This window comes from Taeniopygia guttata, chromosome W (assembly GCF_048771995.1).
Source record: "Taeniopygia guttata chromosome W, bTaeGut7.mat, whole genome shotgun sequence".
Lineage (NCBI taxonomy): Eukaryota > Metazoa > Chordata > Aves > Passeriformes > Estrildidae > Taeniopygia > Taeniopygia guttata.
The window spans coordinates 5341520-5357183 of NC_133064.1; positions in this window are offsets into that span (position 1 = coordinate 5341520).

A 15664-nucleotide genomic window follows, 5' to 3' on the forward strand; every position below is an offset into this window, starting at 1 on the left:
GTCAGGGCAGCACAAGTATGAGGTGGGGCAGCTCCTGTCTGGGACTTATACTTCGATGTTCGATTTTCTTGAAGTCAGCTGCCCGCTCAGAGCCACAGGACTCGGAGCACAAACTTCGGCTCTTTTCCCTGGGAGAGGAAACTCACCAGTCCAGGTTTCTGATGTCAGTTTTTAGGGCTCCCCTGGGACTGTCAGGGCAGCAGAAGTATGAGGTGGGGGTAGCTCCTGTCTGAAACTTATCCTTTGATATTCGGATTTTTTACAGTCAGCTGCCCGCTCAGGGCTACAGGACCCTGAGCAGAAACATCGTCTCTTTTCCCTGGGAAAGAAAACTCACCAGTCCAGGTTTCTGATGTCAGTTTGTACGGCACGCCTGGGACTGTCCGGGCAGCACAAGTAGGAGGTGGGGGCCGCTCCTGTCTGGGACTTATCCTTCGATGTTCCGATTTTTTGCAGTCACCTGCCTGCTCAGGGCCACGGAACCCTGAGCACAAACATCGGCTGTTTTCCCTGAGAAAGAAAACTCACCAGTCCAGGTTCCTGATGTCAGTTTTTAGGACTCCCCTGGGACTGTCAGGGCAGCACAAGTATGAGGTGGCGGCAGCTCTTATCTGGGACTTATCCTTCGATGTTCAGATTTTTTGCAGTCAGCTGCCCGCTCAGGTCCACAGGACTCGGAGCGAAAACATCGGCTCTTTTCCCTGGGAAAAAAACCTCACCAGTCGAGGTTCCTGATGTCAGTTTTTATGGCTCCCCTGGGACTGTCAGGGCAGCACAAGTATGAGGTGAGGGCAGCTCCTGTCTGGGACTTATCCTTGGATGTTCGGATTTTTTGCAGTCAGCTGCCTGCTCAGGGCCACAGGACCCTTAGCACAAACATCAGGACTTTTCCCTGGGAAAGAAAACTCACCAGTCCAGGTTTCTGATGTCTCTTTGTAGGGCTCCCCTTGGACTGTCAGGGCAGCACAAGTATGAGGTGGGGGCAGCTAATGTCTGGGACTTATACTTTGATATTCTGATTTCTTGCAGTCAGCTGCCTGCTCAGTGCCAAAGGACCCGGAGCAAAAACATCAGCGGTTTTCCCTGGGAAAGAAAACTCACCAGTTCAGGTTCCTGATGTCAGTTTGTAGGGCTCCCCTTGGACTGTCAGGGCAGCACACGTATGAGGTGGGGGCAGCTCCTTTCTGGGACTTATCCTTCGATGTTCGGATTTTCTGCAGTCAGCTGCCTGCTCAGGGCCACAGGACTCGGACCGTAAACATTGGCTCTTTACCATGGGAAGGAAAACTCACCAGTTCAGGTTCCTGATGTTATTTTCTAGGGATCGCCTGGGACTGTCAGGGCAGGACAAGTATGAGGTGGGGGCAGCTCCTGTCTGGGACTTATCCTTCGATGTTCTGATTTTTTGCAGTCAGCTACCCGCTCAGGTCCACAGGACTCGGAGCGAAAACATCGTCTCTTTTCCCTGGGAAAAAAAACTCACCAGTCCAGGTTCCTGATGTCAGTTTCTAGGGCTCGCCTGGGACTGTCAGGGCAGGACAAGTATGAGGTGGGGCCAGCTCCTGTCTGGGACTTATCCTTCGATGTTCCGATTTTTTGCAGTCAGCTGCCCGCTCAGGGCCACAGGACCCTGAGCACAAACATCGGCTCTTTTCCCTGGAAAAGAAAACTCACCAGTCCAGGTTCCTGATGTCAGTTTGTAGGGCTCCCCTGGGACAGTCAGAGCAGCACAAGTATGAGGTGGGGGCAGCTCCTGTCTGGGACTTATCCTTCGATATTAGGATTTTTTGCAGCGAGCTGCCCGCTCAGGGCCGCAGGACTCGGAGCGCAAACATCGGCTCTTTTCCCTGGGAAAGAAAACTCACCAGTCCAGGTTCCTGATGTCAGTTTGTAGGGCTCCCCTGGGACTGCCAGGGCAGCTCAAGTATGAGGTGGGGGCAGCTCCTTTCTGGAACTTATCCTTCGATGTTCCGATTTTTAGCAGTCAGCTGCCCGCTCAGGGCCATAGGACCCTGGGCACAAAAATCGGCTCTTTTCCACGGGAAAGAAAACTCACCGGTCCAGGTTTCTGATGTCTGTTTTTAGGGCTCCCCTGGGACTGTCAGGGCAGCACAAGTATGAGGTGGGGGCAGCTCCTGTCTGGAACTTATCCTTCGATGTTCCGATTTTAAGCAGTCAGCTGACCGCTCAGGGCCACAGGACCCTGAGCACAAACATCGGCTGTTTTCCCTGGGAAAGAAAACTCACCAGTCCAGGTTCCTGTTGACAGTTTGTAGGACTCCCCTGGGACTGTAAGGGCAGCACAAGTATGAGGTGGGGGCAGCTCCTGTCTGGGACTTATCCTTTGATATTCTGATTTTTTGCAGTCAGCTGCCCGCTCAGTGCCAAAGGACCCGGAGCAAAAACATCAGCGGTTTTCCCTGGGAAAGAAAACTCACCAATCCAGGTTTCTGATGTCTATTTGTAGGGCTCCCCTGGGACTGTCAGGGCAGCACAAGTATGAGATGGGGGCGGCTCCTGTCTGGGACTTATCCTTCGATGTTCCGATTTTTTGCAGTCAGCTGCCCGCTCAGGGCCACAGGACTTGGAGCGTAAACATTGGCTCTTTACCATGGGAAAGAAAACTCACCAGTGCAGGTTCCTGATTTCAGTTTGTAGGGCTCCCCTGGGACTGTCAGGGCAGCACAAGTGTGAGGTGGGGGCAGCTCCTGTCAGGGACTTATCCTTCGATGTTTTGATTTTTTGCAGTCAGCTGCCCGCTCAGGGCCACAGGACCCTGACCACAAACATCGGCTGTTTTCCCTGGGAAAGAAAACTCACCAGTCCAGGTTCCTGATGTCAGTTTTTAGGACTCACCTGGGACTGTCAGGGCAGCACAAGTATGAGGTGGGGGCAGCTCTTATCTGGGACTTATCCTTCGATGTTCGGATTTTTTGCAGTCAGCTGCCCGCTCAGGTCCACAGGACTCGGAGCGAAAACATCGGCTCTTTTCCCTGGGAAATAAAACTCACCAGTCCAGGTTCCTGATGTCAGTTTCTAGGGCTCGCCTGGGACTGTAAGGGCAGCACAAGTATGAGGTGGGGGCAGCTCCTGTCTGGGACTTATCCTTCGATGTTCCGATTTTTTGCAGTCAGCTGCCCGCTCAGGGCCACAGGACCCTGAGCACAAACATCGGCTGTTTTCCCTGGGAAAGAAAACTCACCAGTCCAGGTTCCTGTTGACAGTTTGTAGGACTCCCCTGGGACTGTAAGGGCAGCACAAGTATGAGGTGGGGGCAGCTCCTTGCTGGGACTTATCCTTGGATGTTCGGATTTTTTGCAGTCTGCTGCCCGCTCAGGGCCACAGGACTCGGAGCGCAAACATCGGCTCTTTTCCCTGGGAAAGAAAACTCACCAGTCCAGGTTCCTGATGTCAGTTTGTAGGGCTCCCCTGGGACTGCCAGGGCAGCACAAGTATGAGGTGGGGGCAGCTCCTTTCTGGAACTTATCCTTCGATGTTCCGATTTTTTGCAGTCACCTGCCCGCTCAGGGCCACAGGACCCTGAGCACAAACATCGGCTGGTTTCCCTGGGAAAGAAAACTCACCAGTTCAGGTTCCTGATGTCAGTTTGTAGGGCTCCCCTGGGACTGTCAGGGCAGCACAAGTATGAGGTGGGGGCAGCTCCTGTCTGGGACTTATCATTTGATATTCGTATTTTTTGCACTCAGCTGCCCGCTCAGGGCCACAGGACCCTGAGCACAAACATCGGCAGTTTTCCCTGGGAAAGAAAACTCACCAGTTCAGGTTCCTGATGTCAGTTTGTAGGGCTTCCCTGGGACTGTCAGGGCAGCACAAGAATGAGGTGGGGGCAGCTCCTGTCTGGGACTTATCCTTCGATATTCGGATTTTTAGCAGTCAGCTGCCCGCTCAGGGCCATAGGACCCTGGGCACAAAAATCGGCTCTTTTCCATGGGAAACAAAACTCACCGGTCCAGGTTTCTGATGTCTGTTTTTAGGGCTCCCCTGGGACTGTCAGGGCAGCACAAGTATGAGGTGGGGGCAGCTCCTGTCTGGAACTTTTCCTTCGATGTTCCGATTTTAAGCAGTCAGGTGACCGCTCAGGGCCACAGGACCCTGAGCACAAACATCGGCTGTTTTCCCTGGGATAGAAAACTCACCAGTCCAGGTTCCTGTTGACAGTTTGTAGGACTCCCCTGGGACTGTCAGGGCAGCACAAGTATGAGGTGGGGGCAGCACCTGTCTGAAACTTATCCTTTGATATTCGGATTTTTTGCAGTCAGCTGCACGCTCCGGGCCACAGGACCCTGAGCACAAACATCGGCTCTTTTCCCTGGGAAAGGAAACTCACCAGTCCAGGTTCCTGATGTCAGTTTTTAAAGCTCCCCTTTGCCTCTCAGGGCAGCACAAGTATGAGGTGGGGGCAGCACCTGTCTGGGACTTATCCTTCCATGTTCTGATATTTGCAGTCAGCTGCCCGCTCAGGGCCACAGGACTTGGAACGTAAACATTTGCTCATTACCATGGGAAAGAAAACTCACCTGTCCGGGTTCCTGGGGTCAGTTTGTAGGGCTCCCCTGGGACTGCCAGGGCAGCACAAGTATGAGGTGGGGGCAGCTCCTGTCTGGGACTTATCCTTCCATGTTCTGATTTTTTGCAGTCAGCTGCTCGCTCAGGGCCACAGGACCCTGAGCACAAACATCGGCTGGTTTCCCTGGGAAAGAAAACTCACCAGTTCAGGTTCCTGATGTCAGTTTGTAGGGCTTCCCTGGGACTGTCAGGGCAGCACAAGTATGAGGTGGGGGCAGCTCCTGTCTGGGACTTATCCTTTGATATTCAGATTTTTTGCACTCAGCTGCCCGCTCAGGGCCACAGGACCCTGAGCACAAACATCGGCAGTTTTCCCTGGGAAAGAAAACTCACCAGTCCAGGTTCCTGATGTCAGTTTTTAAAGCTCCCATTTGACTCTCAGGGCAGCACAAGTATGAGGTGGGGGCAGCTTCTGTCTGGGACTTATCCTTCGATGTTGGGATTTTTTGCAGTCAGCAGCCCGCTCAGTTCCACAGGACCTGGAGCGTAAACATTTGCTCATTACCATGGGAAAGAAAACTCACCAGTCCAGGTTCCTGGGGTCAGTTTGTAGGGCTCCCCTTAGACTGTCAGAGCAGAACAAGTATGAGGTGGGGGCAGCTCCTGTCTGGGACCTATCCTTCAATGTTCGGATTTTTTGCAGTCAGCTGCCCGCTCAGGGCCACAGGACCCTGGGCACGAAAATCGGCCCTTTTCCATGGGAAAGAAAACTCACCAGTCCAGGTTTCTGATGTCTATTTGTAAGGCTCCCCTGGGACTGTCAGGGCAGCACAAGTATGAGGTAGGGGGGGGCTCCTGTCTGGGACTTATCCTTCGATGTTTGGATTTTTTGCAGTCAGCTGCCCGCTCAGGGCACAGGACTTGGAGCGCAAACATCGGCTCTTTTCCCTGGGAAAGAAAACTCACAAGTCCAGGTTCCTGATGTCAGTTTGTAGGGCTCCCCTGGGATTGTCAGGGCAGAACATGTATGAGGTGGGGGCAGCTGTTGTCTGGGACTTATCCTTAGATATTCGAATATTTTGCAGTCAGCCGCCCGCTCAGGGCCACAGGACTTGGAGCGTAAACATTTGCTCATTACCATGTGAAAGAAAACTCACCTGTCCAGGTTCCTGGGGTCAGTTTGTAGGGCTCCCCTGGGACTTTCAGGGCAGCACAAGTATGAGGTGGGGGCAGCTCCTGTCTGGGACTTATCCTTCGATGTTCGGATTTTTTGCAGTCAGCTGCCCGCTCAGGGCCACAGGACCTTGGGCACAAAAATCGGCTCTCTTCCATGGGAAAGAAAACTCACCAATCCAGGTTTCTGATGTCTATTTGTAGGGCTCCCCTGGGACTGTCAGGGCAGCACAAGTATGAGATGGGGGCGGCTCCTGTCTGGGACTTATCCTTCGATGTTTGGATTTTTTGCAGTCAGCTGCCTGCTCAGGGCCACAGGACTTGGAGCGTAAACATTTGCTCATTACCATGGGAAAGAAAACTCACCTGTCCGGGTTCCTGGGGTCAGTTTGTAGGGCTCCCCTGGGACTGCCAGGGCAGCACAAGTATGAGGTGGGGGCAGCTCCTGTCTGGGACTTATCCTTCCATGTTCTGATTTTTTGCAGTCAGCTGCTCGCTCAGGGCCACAGGACCGTGAGCACAAACATGGCTGGTTTCCCTGGGAAAGAAAACTCACCAGTTCAGGTTCCTGATGTCAGTTTGTAGGGCTTCCCTGGGACTGTCAGGGCAGCACAAGTATGAGGTGGGGGCAGCTCCTGTCTGGGACTTATCCTTTGATGTTCGGATTTTTTGCACTCAGCTGCCCGCTCAGGGCCACAGGACCCTGAGCACAAACATCGGCAGTTTTCCCTGGGAAAGAAAACTCACCAGTTCAGGTTCCTGATGTCAGTTTGTAGGGCTTCCCAGGGACTGTCAGGGCAGCACAAGTATGAGGTGGGGGCAGCTCCTTTCTGGAACTTATCCTTCGATGTTCCGATTTTTAGCAGTCAGCTGCCCGCTCAGGGCCACAGGACCCTGGGCCCAAAAATTGGCTCTTTTCCATGGGAAAGAAAACTCACCAGTCCAGGTTTCTGATGTCTCTTTGTAGGGCTCCCCTTGGACTGTCAGGGCAGCACAAGTATGAGGTGGGGGCAGCTCCTGTCTGGGACTTATCCTTGGATATTCTGATTTTTTGCAGTCAGCTGCCCGCTCAGTGCCAAAGGACCCGGAGCAAAAACATCAGCGGTTTTCCCTGGGAAAGAAAACTCACCAGTTCAGGTTCCTGATGTCAGTTTGTAGGGCTCCCCTGGGACTGTAAGGGCAGCACAAGTATGAGGTGGGGGCAGCTCCTGTCTGGGACTTATCCTTCGATGTTCCGATTTTTTGCAGTCAGCTGCCCGCTCAGGTCCACAGGACTCGGAGCGAAAACATCGGCTCTTTTCCCTGGGAAATAAAACTCACCAGTCCAGGTTCCTGATGTCAGTTTCTAGGGCTCGCCTGGGACTGTCAGGGCAGCACAAGTATGAGGTGGGGGCAGCTCCTGTCTGGGACTTATCCTTCGATGTTCCGATTTTTTGCAGTCAGCTGCCCGCTCAGGGCCACAGGACCCTGAGCACAAACATCGGCTGTTTTCCCTGGGAAAGAAAACTCACCAGTCCAGGTTCCTGTTGACAGTTTGTAGGACTCCCCTGGGACTGTAAGGGCAGCACAAGTATGAGGTGGGGGCAGCTCCTGGCTGGGACTTATCCTTGGATGTTCGGATTTTTTGCAGTCTGCTGCCCGCTCTGGGCCACAGGACTCGGAGCGAAAACATCGGCTCTTTTCCCTGGGAAAGAAAACTCACCAGTCCAGGTTCCTGATGTCAGTTTTTAGGGCTCCCCTTGGACTGTCAGGGCAGCACAAGTATGAGGTGGGGGCAGCTCTGGTCTGGGACTTATCCTTCGATATTAGGATTTTTTGCAGCGAGCTGCCCGCTCAGGGCCGCAGGACTCGGAGCGCAAACATCGGCTCTTTTCCCTGGGAAAGAAAACTCACCAGTCCAGGTTCCTGATGTCAGTTTGTAGGGCTCCCCTGGGACTGCCAGGGCAGCACAAGTATGAGGTGGGGGCAGCTCCTTTCTGGGACTTATCCTTCGATGTTCCGATTTTTTGCAGTCACCTGCCCGCTCAGGGCCACAGGACCCTGAGCACAAACATCGGCTGGTTTCCCTGGGAAAGAAAACTCACCAGTTCAGGTTCCTGATGTCAGTTTTTAGGGCTTCCCTGGGACTGTCAGGGCAGCACAAGTATGAGGTGGGGGCAGCTCCTGTCTGGGACTTATCCTTTGATATTCGTATTTTTTGCACTCAGCTGCCCGCTCAGGGCCACAGGACCCTGAGCACAAACATCGGCAGTTTTCCCTGGGAAAGAAAACTCACCAGTTCAGGTTCCTGATGTCAGTTTGTAGGGCTTCCCTGGGACTGTCAGGGCAGCACAAGAATGAGGTGGGGGCAGCTCCTGTCTGGGACTTATCCTTCGATATTCGGATTTTTTGCCCTCAGCTGCCTTCTCAGGGCCACAGGACTTGGAGCGCAAACATCGGCTCTTTTTCCTGGGAAAGAAAACTCACCAGTCCAGGTTCCTGGTGTCAGTTTCTAGGACCGCCCTGGGATTGTCAGGGCAGCACAGGTATTCGGTGGGGGCAGCTCCTGTCTGGGACTTATCCTTGGATGTTCGGATTTTTTGCAGTCAGCTGCCCGCTCAGGGCCACAGGACTCGGAGCGAAAACATCGGCTCTTTTCCCTGGGTAAGAAGACTCACCAGTCCAGGTTCCTGATGTCAGTTTGTAGGGCTCCCCTGGGACTGTCAGGGCAGCACAGGTATTCGGTGGGGGCAGCTCCTGTCAGGGACTTATCCTTCGATGTTTTGATTTTTTGCAGTCAGCTGCCCGCTCAGGGCCACAGGACCCTGACCACAAACATCGGCTGTTTTCCCTGGGAAAGAAAACTCACCAGTCCAGGTTCCTGATGTCAGTTTTTAGGACTCCCCTGGGACTGTCAGGGCAGCACAAGTATGAGGTGGGGGCAGCTCTTATCTGGGACTTATCCTTCGATGTTCGGATTTTTTGCAGTCAGCTGCCCGCTCAGGTCCACAGGACTCGGACTGTAAACATTGGCTCTTTACCATGGGAAAGAAAACTCACCAGTCAAGGTTCCTGATGTCAGTTTCTAGGGATCGCCTGGGACGGTCAGGGCAGGACAAGTATGAGGTGGGGGCAGCTCCTGTCTGGGACTTATCCTTCGATGTTCCGATTTTTTGCAGTCAGCTGCCCGCTCAGGTCCACAGGACTCGGAGCGAAAACATCGGCTCTTTTCCCTGGGAAATAAAACTCACCAGTCCAGGTTCCTGATGTCAGTTTCTAGGGCTCGCCTGGGACTGTCAGGGCAGCACAAGTATGAGGTGGGGGCAGCTCCTGTCTGGGACTTATCCTTCGATGTTCCGATTTTTTGCAGTCAGCTGCCCGCTCAGGGCCACAGGACCCTGAGCACAAACATCGGCTCTTTTCCCTGGAAAAGAAAACTCACCAGTCCAGGTTCCTGATGTCAGTTTGTAGGGCTCCCCTGGGACAGTCAGAGCAGCACAAGTATGAGGTGGGGGCAGCTTCTGTCTGGGACTTATCCTTCGATATTAGGATTTTTTGCAGCGAGCTGCCCGCTCAGGTCCGCAGGACTCGGAGCGCAAATATCGGCTCTTTTCCCTGGGAAAGAAAACTCACCAGTCCAGGTTCCTGATGTCAGTTTGTAGGGCTCCCCTGGGACTGCCAGGGCAGCTCAAGTATGAGGTGGGGGCAGCTCCTTTCTGGAACTTATCCTTCGATGTTCCGATTTTTAGCAGTCAGCTGCCCGCTCAGGGCCATAGGACCCTGGGCACAAAAATCGGCTCGTTTCCATGGGAAAGAAAACTCACCGGTCCAGGTTTCTGATGTCTGTTTTTAGGGCTCCCCTGGGACTGTCAGGGCAGCACAAGTATGAGGTGGGGGCAGCTCCTGTCTGGAACTTTTCCTTCGATGTTCCGATTTTAAGCAGTCAGCTGACCGCTCAGGGCCACAGGACCCTGAGCACAAACATCGGCTGTTTTCCCTGGGAAAGAAAACTCACCAGTCCAGGTTCCTGTTGACAGTTTGTAGGACTCCCCTGGGACTGTAAGGGCAGCACAAGTATGAGGTGGGGGCAGCTCCTGGCTGGGACTTATCCTTGGATGTTCGGATTTTTTGCAGTCTGCTGCCCGCTCAGGGCCACAGGACTCGGAGCGAAAACATCGGCTCTTTTCCCTGGGAAAGAAAACTCACCAGTCCAGGTTCCTGATGTCAGTTTTTAGGGCTCCCCTTGGACTGTCAGGGCAGCACAAGTATGAGGTGGGGGCAGCTCTTGTCTGGGACTTATCCTTCGATATTAGGATTTTTTGCAGCGAGCTGCCCGCTCAGGGCCACAGGACTCGGAGCGCAAACATCGGCTCTTTTCCCTGGGAAAGAAAACTCACCAGTCCAGGTTCCTGATGTCAGTTTGTAGGGCTCCCCTGGGACTGCCAGGGCAGCACAAGTATGAGGTGGGGGCAGCTCCTTTCTGGAACTTATCCTTCGATGTTCCGATTTTTAGCAGTCAGCTGCCCGCTCAGGGCCACAGGACCCTGGGCCCAAAAATTGGCTCTTTTCCATGGGAAAGAAAACTCACCAGTCCAGGTTTCTGATGTCTCTTTGTAGGGCTCCCCTTGGACTGTCAGGGCAGCACAAGTATGAGGTGGGGGCAGCTCCTGTCTGGGACTTATCCTTTGATATTCTGATTTTTTGCAGTCAGCTGCCCCCTCAGTGCCAAAGGGCCCGGAGCAAAAACATCAGCGGTTTTCCCTGGGAAAGAAAACTCACCAGTTCAGGTTCCTGATGTCAGTTTGTAGGGCTCCCCTGGGACTGTAAGGGCAGCACATGTATGAGGTGGGGGCAGCTCCTGTCTGGGACTTATCCTTCGATGTTCCGATTTTTTGCAGTCAGCTGCCCGCTCAGGGCCACAGGACTTGGAGCGTAAACATTGGCTCTTTACCATGGGAAAGAAAACTCACCAGTGCAGGTTCCTGATGTCAGTTTGTAGGGCTCCCCTGGGACTGTCAGGGCAGCACAAGTGTGAGGTGGGGGCAGCTCCTGTCAGGGACTTATCCTTCGATGTTTTGATTTTTTGCAGTCAGCTGCCCGCTCAGGGCCACAGGACCCTGACCACAAACATCGGCTCATTTCCCTGGGAAAGAAAACTCACCAGTCCAGATTCCTGATGTCAGTTTTTAGGACTCCCCTGGGACTGTCAGGGCAGCACAAGTATGAGGTGGGGGCAGCTCTTATCTGGGACTTATCCTTCCATGTTCGGATTTTTTGCAGTCAGCTGCCCGCTCAGGTCCACAGGACTCGGACTGTAAACATTGGCTCTTTACCATGGGAAAGAAAACTCACCAGTCAAGGTTCCTGATGTCAGTTTCTAGGGATCGCCTGGGACTGTCAGGGCAGGACAAGTATGAGGTGGGGGCAGCTCCTGTCTGGGACTTATCCTTCGATGTTCCGATTTTTTGCAGTCAGCTGCCCGCTCATTGCCACAGGACCCTGAGCACAAACATCGGCTGTTTTCCCTGGGAAAGAAAACTCACCAGTCCAGGTTCCTGTTGACAGTTTGTAGGACTCCCCTGGGACTGTAAGGGCAGCACAAGTATGAGGTGGGGGCAGCTCCTGGCTGGGACTTATCCTTGGATGTTCGGATTTTTTGCAGTCTGCTGCCCGCTCAGGGCCACAGGACTCGGAGCGAAAACATCGGCTCTTTTCCCTGGGAAAGAAAACTCACCAGTCCAGGTTCCTGATGTCAGTTTTTAGGGCTCCCCTTGGACTGTCAGGGCAGCACAAGTATGAGGTGGGGGCAGCTCTTGTCTGGGACTTATCCTTCGATATTAGGATTTTTTGCAGCGAGCTGCCCGCTCAGGGCCACAGGACTCGGAGCGCAAACATCGGCTCTTTTCCCTGGGAAAGAAAACTCACCAGTCCAGGTTCCTGATGTCAGTTTGTAGGGCTCCCCTGGGACTGCCAGGGCAGCACAAGTATGAGGTGGGGGCAGCTCCTTTCTGGAACTTATCCTTCGATGTTCCGATTTTTAGCAGTCAGCTGCCCGCTCAGGGCCACAGGACCCTGGGCCCAAAAATTGGCTCTTTTCCATGGGAAAGAAAACTCACCAGTCCAGGTTTCTGATGTCTCTTTGTAGGGCTCCCCTTGGACTGTCAGGGCAGCACAAGTATGAGGTGGGGGCAGCTCCTGTCTGGGACTTATCCTTTGATATTCTGATTTTTTGCAGTCAGCTGCCCCCTCAGTGCCAAAGGGCCCGGAGCAAAAACATCAGCGGTTTTCCCTGGGAAAGAAAACTCACCAGTTCAGGTTCCTGATGTCAGTTTGTAGGGCTCCCCTGGGACTGTAAGGGCAGCACAAGTATGAGGTGGGGGCAGCTCCTGTCTGAAACTTATCCTTCGATGTTCCGATTTTTTGCAGTCAGCTGCCCGCTCAGGGCCACAGGACTTGGAGCGTAAACATTGGCTCTTTACCATGGGAAAGAAAACTCACCAGTGCAGGTTCCTGATGTCAGTTTGTAGGGCTCCCCTGGGACTGTCAGGGCAGCACAAGTGTGAGGTGGGGGCAGCTCCTGTCAGGGACTTATCCTTCGATGTTTTGATTTTTTGCAGTCAGCTGCCCGCTCAGGGCCACAGGACCCTGACCACAAACATCGGCTCATTTCCCTGGGAAAGAAAACTCACCAGTCCAGATTCCTGATGTCAGTTTTTAGGACTCCCCTGGGACTGTCAGGGCAGCACAAGTATGAGGTGGGGGCAGCTCTTATCTGGGACTTATCCTTCCATGTTCGGATTTTTTGCAGTCAGCTGCCCGCTCAGGTCCACAGGACTCGGACTGTAAACATTGGCTCTTTACCATGGGAAAGAAAACTCACCAGTCAAGGTTCCTGATGTCAGTTTCTAGGGATCGCCTGGGACTGTCAGGGCAGGACAAGTATGAGGTGGGGGCAGCTCCTGTCTGGGACTTATCCTTCGATGTTCCGATTTTTTGCAGTCAGCTGCCCGCTCATTGCCACAGGACCCTGAGCACAAACATCGGCTGTTTTCCCTGGGAAAGAAAACTCACCAGTCCAGGTTCCTGTTGACAGTTTGTAGGACTCCCCTGGGACTGTAAGGGCAGCACAAGTATGAGGTGGGGGCAGCTCCTGTCTGGGACTTATCCTTCGATGTTCCGATTTTTTGCAGTCAGCTGCCCGCTCATTGCCACAGGACCCTGAGCACAAACATCGGCTGTTTTCCCTGGGAAAGAAAACTCACCAGTCCAGGTTCCTGTTGACAGTTTGTAGGACTCCCCTGGGACTGTAAGGGCAGCACAAGTATGAGGTGGGGGCAGCTCCTGGCTGGGACTTATCCTTGGATGTTCGGATTTTTTGCAGTCTGCTGCCCGCTCAGGGCCACAGGACTCGGAGCGAAAACATCGGCTCTTTTCCCTGGGAAAGAAAACTCACCAGTCCAGGTTCCTGATGTCAGTTTTTAGGGCTCCCCTTGGACTGTCAGGGCAGCACAAGTATGAGGTGGGGGCAGCTCTGGTCTGGGACTTATCCTTCGATATTAGGATTTTTTGCAGCGAGCTGCCCGCTCAGGTCCGCAGGACTCGGAGCGCAAATATCGGCTCTTTTCCCTGGGAAAGAAAACTCACCAGTCCAGGTTCCTGATGTCAGTTTGTAGGGCTCCCCTGGGACTGCCAGGGCAGCTCAAGTATGAGGTGGGGGCAGCTCCTTTCTGGAACTTATCCTTCGATGTTCCGATTTTTAGCAGTCAGCTGCCCGCTCAGGGCCACAGGACCCTGGGCCCAAAAATTGGCTCTTTTCCATGGGAAAGAAAACTCACCAGTCCAGGTTTCTGATGTCTCTTTGTAGGGCTCCCCTTGGACTGTCAGGGCAGCACAAGTATGAGGTGGGGGCAGCTCCTGTCTGGGACTTATCCTTTGATATTCTGATTTTTTGCAGTCAGCTGCCCGCTCAGTGCCAAAGGACCCGGAGCAAAAACATCAGCGGTTTTCCCTGGGAAAGAAAACTCACCAGTTCAGGTTCCTGATGTCAGTTTGTAGGGCTCCCCTGGGACTGTAAGGGCAGCACAAGTATGAGGTGGGGGCAGCTCCTGTCTGGGACTTATCCTTCGATGTTCCGATTTTTTGCAGTCAGCTGCCCGCTCAGGGCCACAGGACTTGGAGCGTAAACATTGGCTCTTTACCATGGGAAAGAAAACTCACCAGTGCAGGTTCCTGATGTCAGTTTGTAGGGCTCCCCTGGGACTGTCAGGGCAGCACAAGTGTGAGGTGGGGGCAGCTCCTGTCAGGGACTTATCCTTCGATGTTTTGATTTTTTGCAGTCAGCTGCCCGCTCAGGGCCACAGGACCCTGACCACAAACATCGGCTGTTTTCCCTGGGAAAGAAAACTCACCAGTCCAGGTTCCTGATGTCAGTTTTTAGGACTCCCCTGGGACTGTCAGGGCAGCACAAGTATGAGGTGGGGGCAGCTCTTATCTGGGACTTATCCTTCGATGTTCGGATTTTTTGCAGTCAGCTGCCCGCTCAGGTCCACAGGACTCGGACTGTAAACATTGGCTCTTTACCATGGGAAAGAAAACTCACCAGTCAAGGTTCCTGATGTCAGTTTCTAGGGATCGCCTGGGACTGTCAGGGCAGGACAAGTATGAGGTGGGGGCAGCTCCTGTCTGGGACTTATCCTTCGATGTTCCGATTTTTTGCAGTCAGCTGCCCGCTCAGGTCCACAGGACTCGGAGCGAAAACATCGGCTCTTTTCCCTGGGAAATAAAACTCACCAGTCCAGGTTCCTGATGTCAGTTTCTAGGGCTCGCCTGGGACTGTCAGGGCAGCACAAGTATGAGGTGGGGGCAGCTCCTGTCTGGGACTTATCCTTCGATGTTCCGATTTTTTGCAGTCAGCTGCCCGCTCAGGGCCACAGGACCCTGAGCACAAACATCGGCTGTTTTCCCTGGGAAAGAAAACTCACCAGTCCAGGTTCCTGTTGACAGTTTGTAGGACTCCCCTGGGACTGTAAGGGCAGCACAAGTATGAGGTGGGGGCAGCTCCTGGCTGGGACTTATCCTTGGATGTTCGGATTTTTTGCAGTCTGCTGCCCGCTCAGGGCCACAGGACTCGGAGCGAAAACATCGGCTCTTTTCCCTGGGAAAGAAAACTCACCAGTCCAGGTTCCTGATGTCAGTTTTTAGGGCTCCCCTTGGACTGTCAGGGCAGCACAAGTATGAGGTGGGGGCAGCTCTGGTCTGGGACTTATCCTTCGATATTAGGATTTTTTGCAGCGAGCTGCCCGCTCAGGGCCGCAGGACTCGGAGCGCAAACATCGGCTCTTTTCCCTGGGAAAGAAAACTCACCAGTCCAGGTTCCTGATGTCAGTTTCTAGGGCTCCCCTGGGACTGCCAGGGCAGCACAAGTATGAGGTGGGAGCAGCTCCTTTCTGGAACTGATCCTTCGATGTTCCGATTTTTTGCAGTCACCTGCCCGCTCAGGGCCACAGGACCCTGAGCACAAACATCGGCTGGTTTCCCTGGGAAAGAAAACTCACCAGTTCAGGTTCCTGATGTCAGTTTGTAGGGCTTCCCTGGGACTGTCAGGGCAGCACAAGTATGAGGTGGGGGCAGCTCCTGTCTGGGACTTATCCTTTGATATTCGGATTTTTTGCACTCAGCTGCCCGCTCAGGGCCACAGGACCCTGAGCACAAACATCGGCAGTTTTCCCTGGGAAAGAAAACTCACCAGTTCAGGTTCCTGATGTCTGTTTGTAGGGCTCCCCTGGACTGTCACGGCAGAAAAGGTATTAGGTGGGGGCAGCTCCTGTCTGGGACTTATCCTTCGATGTTCGGATTTTTTGCAGTCAGCTGCCCGCTCAGGTCCACAGGACTCGGACTGTAAACATTGGCTCTTTACCATGGGAAAGAAAACTCACCAGTCAAGGTTCCTGATGTCAGTTTCTAGGGATCGCCTGGGACTGTCAGG